Source organism: Typopeltis vanoorti, chromosome 10, assembly GCF_054136105.1.
Source record: "Typopeltis vanoorti isolate ZY-2024b chromosome 10, IOZ_Tvanoo_1.0, whole genome shotgun sequence".
NCBI lineage: Eukaryota > Metazoa > Arthropoda > Arachnida > Uropygi > Thelyphonidae > Typopeltis > Typopeltis vanoorti.
Window position 1 is genome coordinate 27,272,461 of NC_143558.1, and position 16,409 is coordinate 27,288,869.

A 16,409-nucleotide genomic window follows, 5' to 3' on the forward strand; every position below is an offset into this window, starting at 1 on the left:
GGGGGGGGGCTATAGGGATCAGAAGCATTTGGGAGCGTTCAGGCGGGTCTAGGGGTCGGTGGCTCTTTATAGAAGAAATTATTAATAATATATATTTAAAAATTAATTATTAATTATTTTCGTGATTTTGCGATAAGATAATCATTTAAATATTGCGGTTTAATTCAGCCGTCTTACACGATCAATTTTCTATTTCAATTATTTAATCATTTGAAATTTTACAATGTCAGATAGAAATAGTTGTCAATTTTCTATGTCAATGAGAAAATAGAGCATGTATACATGTGTGTATAATAGGGGGGGGGGCGTTTCAAAATTTAATGGGGGCGTTACAAAATTTATGTCTTGCAAAGTGGGCGGTGGCCCGAAAAAGTTTGGGAACCTAGGCCCTAAGGTTAGAGAGGAATTGGAATCGACCGTGAGATGCGGTGATTAATACCCTTGCAGGGTAATGGATGGCAATACTGTAGCCGAAGTTCTAACTGAGGCTTGGCTATTGCTGTTACCCTCCTGCCATGATCAGAGCTTTAATAGCTCAATAACACCTTATCCCTACACTGTCCTCTACAGATAACGGAGAAGATGAAAAGCATTCTTGCTTCACCCCTTTAAGCCAGTCCTTATAAGGACTATCTACAGTGTAAAGACATTCATTTAAATGGATTTCATCATTGTCGGATGAATGATGATCATACATCATTCATCCGACAATGATGAATAATCATCATACGCAATCAATTTAGTGTGAACAAAATATTAGTTGTCGTAAGGAGCGTGTTTATTTTACATCGTCGTTATCCAAAGAACTCAGGTAGATAACTACTATTATCGAAAGAATGATTTCAAACAATCTCTCATGCTTCATGTAAGATGGTTTTTTCCATTATTTCCAATTATAAAAGAGGGTCAGAATTGGTTTTATTGATTTTCAAATTGTCATTTTATTGATTTTCAAATCCAATCTTTTGCTCTACCCAGTTTTGCATCATCGGCAAACAACTGAATAATTCCTGTCAGATCATTTCCTATTTCCTTGGTGGCAACACTGAGCTGTCAGTTTCTCTCTGTCTCTCTCTTTATCTATCTTTTTTTTCAATTAACATTTTTTTTTTATTTTGATTAAACAATATAGGGCCGAGTACTGAGCCTCTCTTGAGAATGTTGGGGTTCACATTCCAGCTGAAGTCATCTACTACATGACACTGGCGCGTGCATAACACGCTCATCAGTAGTTAATCGTCAGGGACCTTTGAGCGTGCAATTTCACAGAAGCCTTTAGGATCGAGAGGACCTGTGACTGCTTTATATTCCTGTTGACTCCGAATGCTTTGAAGATTCCTTCGTGCTGCTGTGTTGGAAATACTACTCTTCCCAGGAACGTGCTTACCATTTAGATCTTCTTTAACTAGCACTGAGGGGTTGTTGCCTGGAGGTAATAATTAGTGAACAGATCTGTTTAGTGTTCCTTATTTTTCGGACACCCAGGAATAATCTAAATCCTTTATTACGAATAGGGTAGTGTGGGCCACAGTAATTTGTATGATGCTCACCTTTATATACGACTCTGCATTTCTGCACATTCCACGATAAAATCCTGTCTAACAGCAGCGTTGAGTATGCCCAAATCTTTCAGAACGGTGCCGTTTATGATCATGGTTCTGCCGTAAGGGCTTCGGTTGAATGTGTAAATAGCAAAAAAAATTGATATAACTAAATCCTCGGTTGGATATTTTATCGACTTCCGAGTCATTTCCGTGATTCCTCGTAATAGTGTTGACATCTTTATGTTTTGCGAACTTCTTTCAAGCCTCCTCCAATGTATGGCATAAGATATTTTGTCATTTAAAGTTTTTAAGTCTACGATAATCAAAGATCGTTTCGGATTGAATGTGGGCATTCAATGTTGGTGTTTTTATAAATGTTAAGTTGACGACTTATAATAGCAAAAAATTGATTTTGGCCATAGAATGAAGAAGGGATATCCCCGCGACCTTTTTTTATCCATGAGTGTCGCTTTCTCTAATAGGAGGGATAGTTCTACTTCTCTCTCTCTCTCTCTCTCTTTAGAGAAATATCTTTTGACCTTTCGGAAACCTTCAAGGTCGACTTCCGGTACTGGGATTGCTTCGGAAAAGCTGAGTGTGGCTTACAATGGTGTCCAATGGTTATTACTAGCTCAAAAATATCAAGACATTGAGCGCATCGAAGTCGCAACATGTATCACGTCAGGGCATTGATCTCAAGCAGATTACTCATTATTCTGAATAGGAAGTGAGCTGCGCAAACTCGAGCTTCTTCTACTAGAACGTGATGAGAACTTAATTGCGGGCATCCGCGGGAACAGTCACATAAATTGGAGAAGATAGAAACTCGCCTCAATAATAATTATAATTAATTACATCGCAACAGCATGCGCCAATTAAAAAGTTAAAATACCACACCAACCACTCGTATATAGATGTAGAATTACAAAAAAGAAACCGCTGTGTCCTCCCTGAAATCACAATTACCTAAACGAACGACAGCGATGTCCTCTACAACTCTTCGAAACAAAGGTTTTGGAAGCTAAAGAAGTCAAATAAGATACGGGTATCTGCTTTTGAGATGTGGTGTTACAGAAAGCTCTTGAGGATATCATATAAGGAAAGGCGTACAAACTGAATGTGTGTTAGAAAAGATCAGTAGAACTTTAAGGCTCCTTAAGGATATTGACAGAAGAAAGTTAAATATTATGGACGCATCGAAACGATGGAATGAGGACTTCTCAGAACAGTAATAGACTAATAGAAGGTAAAGTTCCTGGAAAAAGAGGCAGGGATAGATCGTCAATGAGATGGAGGATGGATGGATGGATGGTGTGTGTGTGTGTATGTGTTTGGAGTGACTGATCCAGAAAAGCATACAACAGGACTATATGGCGAAAACTGGTGTGCCACATCACCGAGCATCGGAGTGACCATACGGCATCTGAATGCCCAGTGAACAGATGGATGAAAGCGAATGTTTAGTGGAAATGTTAACTTAAATGTGGAAATACACAACAGAATTAGTAAAACTGGTATGATAGCAAGTCGGCTGAATACATTTATTTGGAATAAGAAAGAAATTAGTAGAAATTGAAGCATTCAGAAACTTTATTTAAGAAGTCAGAAATATTCCGGTTTTTATCGGATAAATGAATTCGTTTAAGTGAGACATCTCGGCGTCTAAACAAATCGCAACTGTGAGAGGAGAGTGAGTCTTCTTTCTGATATTGTTAGCCAGTTAGTAACAATCACTAATGAGCGTAACGATTCGCTTAACTTCATCATTATTAACGACTCATTGTTACAGGATACAACGAAATGATGACGCTTTTATCGTTTTTCTATTCTATTTATTTATTTTTATTTGACTTCCGCTCAGGAACTGTGGTAACTTGTAGTGAGCTTATCGATTAAATACATATGAGAATTTTTTAATATATTTTTTAAATTCCGGAACATGTTCTCTAGATGCCAAACATGGAACTTTTTCAGGTCGGTCACTTCGATCTCCAGTCAACGGGGAGGTGGTTTATAAAAAATGTGCGATGAAATTCTTCTACAGAATGCCATTCACAAACAGAATAGCTCAAGCCCTCGGTCAAACACTCTGGCAATTTGGATTTTATCTTCAATATTTCAGTTAAATATTTAGACGACTCTTTATTGAAGGGTACATTCCTTTCTTGTTTCTAATTCTATTGCTTTTAATCCAATATTTCATTCCTTTCATTTAAATAGAATATTCGAGAAATTACCAACGATTTCCCGTAATTTTTATAAAATATTTATAACAGTAATACCCCCCTGCCACATAGACGACTTCCATTTCCAAGATGATCACCATGTGGAATATTTTACTGTTTAAACCCGGCATGATTTTTTTCTCTGCGCAGTATTCCCCTCTAAAGTATAAAATTTTAGTATTTCCAAACAGTGTTCTCTGCCGACCATATTATGAGATTTTTCCAAATATATTGAATTTAACTACAGATCCTTAGTATACACCCATAATATTTAAAGGATAACATTTCCTTAGCTACTTTTCACATATATAAAGATTCCAAGAAATATACTTGGTTTTAATCCTTTTTCCTAAGGAAGCAAAACAATGTTTTCAGAGTGAAACTGAAATATATTCACGTCTGAGCTACTTGTATATAGAAGCTAATGACTTCGTATCACTTGCCTTAGCACGTATCCCATAACTCAAAGCACATCCCCTTTCGAGCATGTATGATGCTATGCATAATTGGGAAGGGTCACTACCCAAACCGGTTTCGACCTTCATTGCAGTCTCATCAGTCGGAGCCCGATCCGGGAGGAATACCAAGGTTGAAGTAAAGCAGAACGCAGAACGTTGCTGATTTGATGGGTGAAGCATAAATGCTTTTCTCATTCCCCTTTGTCTGAGAGGGAAGTTAATTGAGTGGAAAGTTATTGAACTTTAACCTCGCCCTGGAAGGCCAGTGAAATTAGCTGTGTTCAGCTGAACATAGAATTGATTCGGGTCTTTTGTATTTGTATTTTGTATTTTTTCAAAAAAATACAATAATATATTAATCAGGAAATTGTATAAAGGTCATGTAAAAATATTTCCCGTAAATTGGATAACAATAAGATAAATTGGATTGAGTAAGAGGACGTCGCCATAAATTTATTGCTAATTTCTTCGTGTTGTCTGCAATGTCACTAGAATGATTGACAGACGGTTGAATGAAAATTAAATTTCTATAAAAGGAGTTACGAATAGAGTTGAAAAGTCTCTTATAGGATTATAAAGAAATGCTTAAAATGATCTTAAAAAATTCAGCGGATAATACTTCGGAAAGGGGATTATAATGGATTCTCTTACTCAGGACGAGATCGCAGTTTTAGCCGAAGGACGCGAATATGCAGTCTCTTCAAGCAAGTGATCTGTTGTGGACTTTTTTCACCTTATCGACAGAGGTGTTTACGTTCATTTCCTACTGAGACTGCTAAAAAACCACCTTCTAAACGAAATCTATCAGATTTTAAAGTATTTAATTCTCTAAAAATGAATAATCATTCTATTTTTACTCGCGCAGACAAAGTCAAAGCAGTACTCATACAAGATAAGAAGGAATATTTTAGAAAGATTTCCTTAATGCTTTCTGAATTTTTTACTTATTGTCTCCTCTGATCTGATCCGACTTCAAAGTCGGATCAGATCAGAGGAGACGATAAATAAAAGCTGGTTGATAATATCTGCGAAAAATTAAAGAAAAAACTATAAACTTTTCATTCTCATCCACCTTGATTAAATGGTCTTATCAAGATTATTAAATAAAATTTGCCATTAAGACCAGTAGCAGATTGCATCGCCTGTCCCACATATAAAGTTCCTAAACACAGATCTACACTGGTGTGTCCAAAAACCAAAGGACAAACTCTATTTCTGAAGATTACAACCGCAAATTCAGACGAATCAGTTTATGGCAGTTTGTGTAACTGACGATTTCGAATATACAGCGGGTAGACATTCAAATTTTCGAATCGCATGCAAAGGGATCACGTGATAGCACACTCAACAGGATAAAAGGCAAACGGCTGAGCTAAGCGAATTGTGTCTGAAGAAAGCTATTTAAGTGAACAAGCAAAGGTGCAAAGGCAAACTTGGATGTCTTGTAATGTCTAAAAGACATCATCTACATGATTTCACGTGGAGAAAAAATATTGGAAAGCTTTAAGAAAGCAGCAAATTTAGATATTGCCAGAGAGTTTGGAATGTCACTTAGCGCTGTATCCAGACTTTAGACAGCGTTTAAAACCAGTGGAATGCATTCCAGGCGTTTGCTAAGACGTCGCCCTTACTCTACCACGGAGCATGAAGACAGGTTTCTGGTTCTAACAGCAGAACCTAATCAACATATTAAGGCAGGTCAGATTGCAAATCTGCTCCATTCAAGCACAGGTATGAGGATATCTCGACGAGCTATGGTATGTCTGCGACAAGTATGCCAGTACTCTGCATCTCTTTATCCACAGCGAATCGTAGAACACGTTTCCAGTTATGTTGCCTTAAAACGTGGACAAGACACCAATGGGCTAATGTACTGTGTACAGATGAGAATTGTTTTAGTCTTTCCTCCGATTCTAGACGACATTTTACCCCGTGAAAGTGGTGCTGTTTACCGTCACGAGAATGTTCTTGAAACGGCAGTAATGAACCACGGTGTCGCGAGGTGTTATACTTAATACTTACAAACACGTCGAACTTAGGTTTCCAGAAAACAAACAAGGCTTATCCTTGCTCTTAAGATGGAGTGGGCCAGTTTGCCATAAGAACGTATCACCAAAGTAATCCTCACCTGCATGGAAACAAGCATTCCCCCACACTACTCTGAACTGCCATTCCCTAACGAAGTCTTGGTTCTCCAAAAGATGTGCCAATGCTGTACAAATGCAAAACCAAACATACCATAACTGGCTCAAATCAAGAACCCCTTTAGCCTTATACTGAAGCCCGAAATCGATACAAAAAAGCTATCAATGCTTCCAAAAAAGAGTACGAAAGAACAAAAAAACAGGAAACTAGCAGTTTCTTCAAACGGCAGCCGAGCCTTTTGGTGACTAGATGAAGCAATTCTCTTAACTTCTGTCCAACACTATTCCCACCCCTATCATACCCAGATGGCGCTATTGTATCATCACCCACAGAAAAAGCTAATCTTCTGGTTTCACACTGCATCTAATGCATGCATAGCTGACAATGATAAATGCCCCACCATCCATTTCAGATGTCCAACATACCCGTACAATTCCCCCTCTACATCTTTTTGTCGGAAACAGATCACAAAAATACTGTCCAAATTAGACACAAAAATAGGTCTTCAGGCCCTGATGGCATTCCTCCACTTGTCCTGAAGGTCTGTAAACCAGAACTGACTCCTGTCTTATGCTGTCTGTGTATTCTGTCTTACTCGACTGGTATCTATCCTACAGCTTGGACATTGGCCTGTATTCAATCCGTTTCTATGAAGGGCGACAAGTCAATGCCGTACAACTACCGCTCTATCTTGCTCACCTCAGTGCTGTCTAAAGTAAAGGAAAAAATTATCAATTCCGAACTCCTACGCTACCATGAAGACACCCAGCATAATTCTAAGAGCCACATTACCCATCCTCAAGCATTTAACTTTTATTCCGGACAAAGAAAAGGTTAGCAAAACTGAAAAAACGTCAACTCTCCCAATGTGCAGTTTTTGGTGTCAACATTCCAGACAAGCCTTTCTCAGTCTTTTCATCCTGAAGAAACGTTTGTAATCATTTTCGGGCATCATCAAAACCCTATAAAATTATTATATCTTCATGTTTACGTACCTCGTATATATACATATCTTCTGTCCAACATATCCGTATGTGGTGTGGGTGTATTCAGTTACGATCTCTCGCAGAACCGCGATTGAGAAAATCTGTTCTACATCGAGCAGAAAAGTTGAAACGTGCATTTTTCAATGTGAAAAATATTGTAATTGTGAAAGATTCAGTACACTAATTATTTGTTTATTTTATTGCTTTTCCTTATACTCGCCTAATTTTAACTAGCATATTTGTTATAAAACTGTTAAAAATAAAATGGTAACAGTAATTTTAATTATAGATAATTGTTTTAAATTTCTATTAGAAACGGTTTTTAGTTAAAACTTAATAATAACTTAGTACACCTCTTCTTTAAAAACGTCAACGAAGTACAAATAATAAATTACTGAAAGAGGAGGAGATGAGACAGAAGATTACCCTTGGAGGATAATGCATGGCAATGTTGTAGCCAATGAAGTTCTAACTGAGGCTCGGCTATTGCTGTTACCCTCCTGCCATGATCAGAGCTTTAATTTAATAGCTCATAACACCTTATCCCTACACCGTCCTCTACAGATAACGGGGAAGATGAAAAGCATTCTTGCTTCGCCCCTTTAAGCCAGTCCTTATAAGGACTATAAGGAGGAGATGAGAATTAGGATTGATTCATTCAATCCAATACTCTTGGAGGGTAATGGATGGCAATGCTGTAGCCAATGAAGTTCTAGCTGAGGCTCGGCTATTGCTGTTACCCTCCTGCCATGATCAGAGCTTTAATTGCTCAATAACACCTTATACATACACTGTCCTCTACAGATAACGGGGAAGATGAAAAGCATTCTTGCTTCGTCCCTTTAAGCCAGTCCTTATAAGGACTAAAGAAGGAGGAGATGAGGGGAATTGATTCATTTAATCCAATACCCTTGGAGGGTAATAGATGGCAATGCTGTAGCCAGTGAAGTTCTAACTGAGGCTCGGCTATTGCTCTTACCCTCCTGCCATGATCAGAGCTTTAATAATAGCTCAATAACCTTATCCCTACACTGTCCGCTACATTTAACGGGGAATATGAAAAGCATTCTTGCTTCGCCCCTTTAAGTCAGTCCTTATAAGGACTGTAAGGAGGAGATGAGAAGGAATAGTCCTTTTTAGGACTTCCAGGGTAACAATTAGCAATGCTGAACCAAGGAAGTAAACTGAGGTTCGGCTGTTGCTGTTATCCTGGGTGTGAGTTTTTGAGTTCGTGCCCTTAGGGTTTTTGCCTTAAGGGAGCACTTTGAGTCTCCGGGGAAGGTGTTCTCCGGCACGGCCCGCTGAGGGGTTCTTGTCGGTGAATTATTTTCCTCGGAATTTGAGCGGTTCTGCTCAGTAGTCGGGGTGCTAGGACGGGGCGGCCGACACTGAGTGGAACCAACGCTGAGCGGTTCTACTTAAACGGGGAGCCCGTCGGGGTGCTAGGACGGGGCGGCCGTCAATGAGTGGAACCAACGCTGAGACATGGACGGTTTTTCGCCCACTATGGAGTCTTAGAGATCATCCGATTTTTTGAGATTTTACCCTTTACTTACTAATCAGGGTAACAAATGGCAATGCTGTAGCCAATGAAGTTCTAACTGAGGCTCGGCTATTGCTGTTACCTTCCTGCCATGATCAGAGCTTTAATAGCTCAATAACACCTTATCCCTACACTGTCCTCTACAGATAACGGGGAAGATGAAAAGCATTCTTGCTTCGCCCCCTTTAAGCCAGTCCTTATAAGCACTATAAGGAGAATCTGGTTGAATTCGGATTCCTTGATTGTATTTTGGCTGATGTAAATTTGATGTTTGCATTCTTCATCGTCGCTGTAATTGAAGACCACTTTTCTTTTGTTCTTAAAATTACAGGTGGAATCCTCTCTTTGGGTTGTGCCCTGGAGTCAGTCTCTATTCTTTCATCAGGTTGTGCTGTTAAGTCCGTTGGAGTTATTTTTCCAAGGGTTGATGTATTATTTCAGGATCTGCTGCTGGCGAACCCTTTTATGCTTCTTTCTGCTGACAACCTGATAGTCTGTAGAGTTATCTGAGTCCACTAAGGGCTGTTCGTTAACCGGTCACATAATTGACACAATAGATAATACTGCGAATTCCTTCTTATTTATAAAGAAAAAAATAAAAACTATTTCTTATTCGCTTCTTATAGTGCAGCTGTCTCAACCCTATGCCCGCTGTCAATTATTAAATAAGGAAAAAATAAAATTAAAACTGGGAAACAGAAGTCTTATGCTAGTAATAATATTTATTGAATTCGTAAAAAATGTAAACATTTATGTTTTTTTTACGAACATTTTGTAATTCTTCTATCTTTGGGTGCGAGCCTTTCCAGTGCCAATTTTGTTAGTATTTATTCTATTGCAGTGGTTGGTTCTCAACATTTGTGAGACCCCGTCCCGGTAAATTCTTTTTTTATAAAACGAGGGCCAGGTCCCAATAAATTTACTCGTAGATACCTTTCAATTTTCTTAAAGTTCATGCATTAAACTAACATAATATTAATTATTATTTTTATAGCACAGGCAGGCATCACTAAATTAATTTGTGCTGATTTTCGTTGACTACCCAATTCTGATCACCAAAAAAAGTTATAATATTATTCAGTGTAAAATTAATTATTATATTATTAAATTGATATTGTTGGTTTGAAAAAGAAAAAGAAAAAAAAACGGCAGTGAGAAAAATATTTATGCATTGTAACTCACCATAGAATTGAGTTGAGCAGGGGAAGAGCAGAAGGATGTCAACTTGTCGGCAAAACACTTATTATTACACACACACACATCAAATATTTTTATATGCAAAGTATGTAATTTAATAAATAAAATTGTATGAATCTTTCAATCCAAACACTTGTTCCAACCCTAATTAATATTTTAATCTAAAAACGCAACACTTTAACACAGCTATTATAAGTTATTGAAAAAGTTATACTTAGTTTCTTTTATTACAACTGAGTTTTTGAAGGTTGTAGTTAGGCAAATGAGACTTTTGTTGCTGTTTTCTGTCCGTTAGCCTACTAATTCTGGGATGGTTGAAGTGATAGCCAAACGGAGACAGTCAGAAAGTTGCTTCCTCTGTTTAGTTTTAAGCACAGTCATGGAAGAAAATGCAGTTTCACGAAGATATGTAATACGAAGGTATGGAAAATCAAAGAAGAAATCTCATTGCTATTTCATGTAAATTTGGATATTCATTTTTCATTCTTATGCAGAAAGTCGAATTACGCATAGACTTAAAAGTACTTTTACAGTCCTTTGTCCGATGATAATTCAATAAGTTGAAGGGGTTCTTCACGCGAAACGGCGGTCTCTTTCTGTCCAGCAAGGAAAATCAAGATCATTTCGTTTCCAAAAATTCTCAAATTTTGGACGAAAATGAGTTGTGAACCATCTTTTGAATAAAATTTTAGAAATCCATGCGTTCTTGTTAGACTTCCAAATAACGGGAAAGGAAGCTTTATATAATTTTTATGCCCCATAAACTAGCATGGGTTTTCACTTTCGATCACCTTCGGCATTGCCACCTAATAGAAGAGTCATTCTATCCTTTGCCACTTTATAACAAGGCTGAGATTTCTCTCATTTGGCCAGAAAAGCCTTCAAAGGAATTCGCTTCCAAAAAAGGCCAGTTTCATCGACATTAAATATTTTTTGGTTACAACAGCCCCCTCCTCTCTTTCCTCCACAATTTTATTCAAAATCTCCGGATAATTTGCGGCCACCTCCTTATCTGCACCTGCAGCTTGGCCTGTGATTCGAACATTATGTAGGCTATTTCTGTTTTTGAAGGGCTCAAACCACCCAGCACTAGCGTGGAATTCTTCTTCTCTTTCATCACTGATAGCCCTTTCTTTCAAGGTTACAAAGAGACTTAATGCTCTTGATTTAATGAGGTCAGTGGTTAGCGGGATCCGTTTTTGGTTACAACCTTCGATCGATGTAGAAAGAAGTCTCTCTAATTCAATCATTATTATACTTTGGTTTCGAGTGGTCTGAATGCACGATGAACTTGAAGCAGATTTACCTTTCCCTTTGTATGAAAATTATAAGCAGCTTTGCTTAAAATTGCACTTATAATTGATTCACTCATTTTGTGTTCTTGTCCTGTCTTTGCTCTGGACTCGCCTTGTTCATTTTTCTTTATTATTTCAAGTTATTCTTCCAGCGAGATTATTTTCGAATCATTTTCACACTTCCACTTTTTTGCTCACTAATTCTTTTACTCGTGAAGAAAGGTTGAAAAAAAAAGAAAAGTAAAGAAAACAATTGCAAAGGAAGCACGAGATATGATTAGCAAAATATTATATAATTAGCTGACGACATAAATTTTGTCGGAAAATTTGGAACATAGTATACTTATTGTACATGGAAATAGTGGAGTATTCCATTAGAAAATAGCCTTTGTAAAGTGTTTGAAATCAGTAACTAAGTTAAAATCATTCGCCAGGATTTTCCGCCTGGCGAATGATTTTTTAAAATAGTTAGCCACAAAAAATGGATAGTTAGAAAATTATTGAAATCTGTAACATTTATTTTTAAGATGTATATAGGGTCAGAAATTTTAGAGGCGCATTAATTGTATTTAGATATAAAAATGACGCACTAATTGAAAACGCATTAATCGACAGATTGTTGTATATAACCACGGTGGTCAAACTGCGGCTCGCGAGCCGCATGTGGCTCTTCTTAAGTTTTATTGCGGCTCAACTAAAAAATAAAAAATATTTATAATTTTTCTTAATTTTCTAGCAGACATGGGGCAGTCACATAATAAAGTTTTTCTGAATGATGATAATAATTTAAAAAACTCGAGGCAACGCCAAAAAATGGAAAAAAAGCGATATTTTTCTCTAAAAAATAATCGATGTTTGTTTGCCATCCCTAATAAGCAGTATTTTTCTACTCTATTGGTCAATGTTTTTGAGTGGTTTGATGAAATTTGCTGTTTATATGCTGTTCGGCAATGTAGTTATATTTATATTACCTTGTCAGAAAGTTTAAAAATATATATTACTGAATTTCGTACTTATATTAATAAAAATGTAATAATTTAAAATCCAAATGATTTAAATATTTTATTTTTAAAATTTTATTATAGAATATTTTGCTGCATGACTCTTGAGAATAAACAGAAGCGAAGTATATCGACGAACCTAGAAATTTTAATGAAGAATGGGAAGAAGACTGTGCTTTTATTGGGAAAAATGGTAAAATGTTGCCTCATCTGTAGTTCAAACAGTGAAAAATTTGAAAGTAGGGAATTTTAAACGTCATTATGAAAAATTGCATTGCGAGTATTCGTCTCAATATCCAGAAAAATCTGAAATACGAATTAAAAAGCTTAAATCGTTGAAATCTTCAGTTAATAACCAAATTAACTTCATGACAAAATTTACCGAAGAATCTAAAACTGTAATGGAGGCTAGTTTTAAAATATCATGGAACATCGCTCGTGCAAAATGGCCTTACCGAGGGAGAATTTAATAAGCAAAACATTCTTGATACAATTGAGTCACTGGACCCTAATAATTGAAAACTTTTAAAGTTGATTACCGACATTCCTACCTCACGACATACAATTGAACGTCCAATTTCAGAAATAAACGTGGATTTATTATCAAAATGAGAAAACGATATAAAAGATTGCGCAGCATTTAGTTTGGCGCTTGACGAATCAACTGACATTACAGACCAACCAAAATTAACAATTTTTATTCGTTTTTGAAGAACGGTTTGTAGACTTACAAGAATTAAAACCACATATCGCATTTCTATTAAATCCATTTGAAATTGATGTAATTAACAACGGTTTCCCGCTTTTAAAAAGCTTATTTCCTGGAACGGCATCAGGAGAATTAAAGTTAATAGAAATGCGAGAAGACGAAGGTCTTAAAATGTTACATAAATCAGTAAATTCAATCAATGGATTTTGGAAAAGTGTACCTCCCATAAAGAACAGAAATTTAAAAAATGCTGCATATCGTTTATTATCAATTTTTGGATCGACGGATGATGTTGAACCACTGTACTCAACGATGAAATTTGTAAAATCCAAGTATCGTTCTCGATTAACAAACAAACATTTGAAAGAATTAATAAGTTCAATTACTAATTACAAGCCAAAAATTGGGCGCTAACTTTGAAATCCATAAACCTTCCACTAGTAAAGAGTAAATAAAAAAATGTAAATACATGTAAAAATAATAATAATAAATATAATGTTTCAAAAACTTTTTTTCCTTATTCTTTATAAATGATATTGCATTTATATGTGTACGTATATGATTGGCATAGACCTTTGGGATGTGGCTCTTAACAATTTCTGGTAGGTAACTAGGGCTCTTGTTGCAAAAACTCTGGCCACCCCTGGTATATAAGAAGGTTTGGTTATTAGCTTTTGGTTTTATATGAATTATAATAATCAATGTTTCAGAAACTTTCATATTTTTGACAACAAAGTTCCCAGAAAACCCTTTGGACTTATAAGAAATTTGGAGTTATATAATTTGCGAAAATCGAACTAAGAATAATGCTCAATAATTACTCTGCAGATTTCCACGAATAACACTTAGAGTTCCGAATAAAATTTTATTATAAGTAGTTTAATATAATTATAAAAAGGTATACGAGATTTATATGATTTCATTTAAGAAATTTGAAAATTAATAAAATATTTCCATAATTTTTTTATTTTAAATCTTTCTTTAAATAATTATATTTTTATTTATAAAATTCTAATCTTTTTTGATTGAAATAAGTAATGTGTAGCCAATCTCAAATGCGTATAGTATTCAATCAACGATAAGTTTGTCCCTCTACCGTTTCCTTTAGAAATCATCCCATGAGTTTTTTTTTTTTTTCAATGTTTCACATATCACTTAATTGCTGTAAATATAAAAGATACAAATAATCGTTTTCTCGTCGGTGAAGATAATTTCAAGTATCATGAATTTTAGATTTTTTTTTTTATTTCTCCATCGAAAAAGGGAGCATTTCTTGTAGCGAAATTTAAAAGTTTAAAAAAATTAGGATAATTACTGTATAAACTTATTAATTACATAAATATTGCAGCTCCCGGGAATCTGCAAAAGCTTCAGCCTTCTCATCATCTCTGTACACTAAGGCTCTGTCGCCGTGGATGGGCTGCGTGTTGAACTGATCTGTGCGAAGAGCTTGAGATAATTTCCATAGTGAGTTATCCTCAGTTTTTAAGGATTAAAGCTTTTTTCCCCACCGTTGATTCCTGAAGTCTTTGAGAGCATATCGGATTAGTTTGGTTGCTTTATTTAGTTCTTGGTGATCCTGGGGAGATCACGTGTTGTGGTAGCGGCGTCTAATTCTATTTTTGTTTCTGATTAGAGCAAGGATTTCATCTGGGAGTAGGTTTACTTGAACTGGGATGAAAGTGGAAGATGCTGCAGATAAGCCAGTTTGAATTTTATTTTCTAGATTGTTGACTGCCTCGTCTAATTCTTCACGGGAGGAGATATTAGGAGTCCAGTATATAACAGTGTTGACTGCAGCTTAGAATTTTGCAAAGTTAGCATGCGACTGGCTGGGAATGAGTTCAGGATCCCCTCCTAGGCTTAAAAGTTCAATTGCGATCAGAGGCGAACTCATTAACCACTTGAAGATGGAACTGATGAGAAGTGTTTTTGAAAATAGCAATATCCAGAACATCAGGTCTGCCAAACGGCCCGTAGTGTGTTGGTTCAATAGGGCCTGCAATGTTTCTCAATAGAGCAAAATTATAGAGAGTCATTCCGTTGTTATTGGAGCTCTCGCTATTCCGTAGAGGATGCTCTGAATTGAGATCTCCTGCCACAACAGTTGCTTCGTTTGTATCGAGTAGTTGAGAGAGGTCAGAGGATAAGAGAGTTTTGCCTGGAGGGTTGTAAACGGAATATATTTTTAATCTGCCTGCATTATTGGTATGAATTTCTATGCAATTTTCTTCAAGATTAGTTGTAGTGGTCTTTTTAATTTCATTGTAACGGATATATTTTTGACAAAGATGGCAGTGCCTCCACCTCTGGCATTGAGTCTGTCATTTCTGACTAAAGAGTAGTATCTCAGTTTGGGGTTATCGCAGGGCCGTAGATGAGTCTCGTTAATGAGGAGAATATCAATTTGAAAGGGATCCGTAAATTCCTGTAGTTCAAAAATTTTGTTGTTGAGACTATTTGCATTCCAGAAAGCGATCTGTATAGAGTTTGTTGTGGTGGTCTGATTATTCATTGATCATGGAGAGGATGACTTGTGTATTCTTGAGAAATTTGTTGGTGTCGGCCTGGCTGGGATTTGTGTTGCTAAAGGCCATTAGCATCTCTCCTAATGTGGCCGCAAAAATCGCTGGCAGTTTTGGCTGCTAAATGCTGGTTTCTTGTATGAAGATACCGCAGAGGCGTATGATTTTTCCGGTGTAACATCCAGCGCTTTTTAATTTCTGGCGCAGGTTGCGTGTCTCGCTTCTGAGTGGGTGGGGCTAACGCCTCCATACTCTTCTGTAAGTTAGATGGGTAAAGTGAGCAGCCCTTGAGGTTGGCTGGGTGAGGGCCGCCAAAATTTACGCACTGAGCAGATGTGGTCCATGGTTTGGCGCAAGTGTGCGAGGGATGGTTGTCACCGCCCTTTACACACTTGTAGTCTGCTCTACATAATTTTTGTGCATGCCCATACTTTTGACAACGGTGGCATTGTCCGGAAGATGCTTTCCTTCTCAGATGTTCAGTCTTGATAATTAAGTTGCAGACGGTTAAGGTCATAAATTTCCCTTGATCTTTACTGATCGCCACTAAGACCAGAGGCATACGGTGCTTGTCTGCTCGGTACATGCGCGAGATTTTAATTGGCTCTAAGCCTTGTGATCTTAGGTCAGTAGCTATTCTTCACATGTCATGGTTTCTACCAAACCTCTTATGACGATCTTTAGGTTTTTTTTTCGCTCTTAAGCTGGAACGTGTGATATTGGACTTTCAGTTCGTCAATAATTCTGGTGAGCAGGCGGTAGTCCGATACTCCTTCTGGTT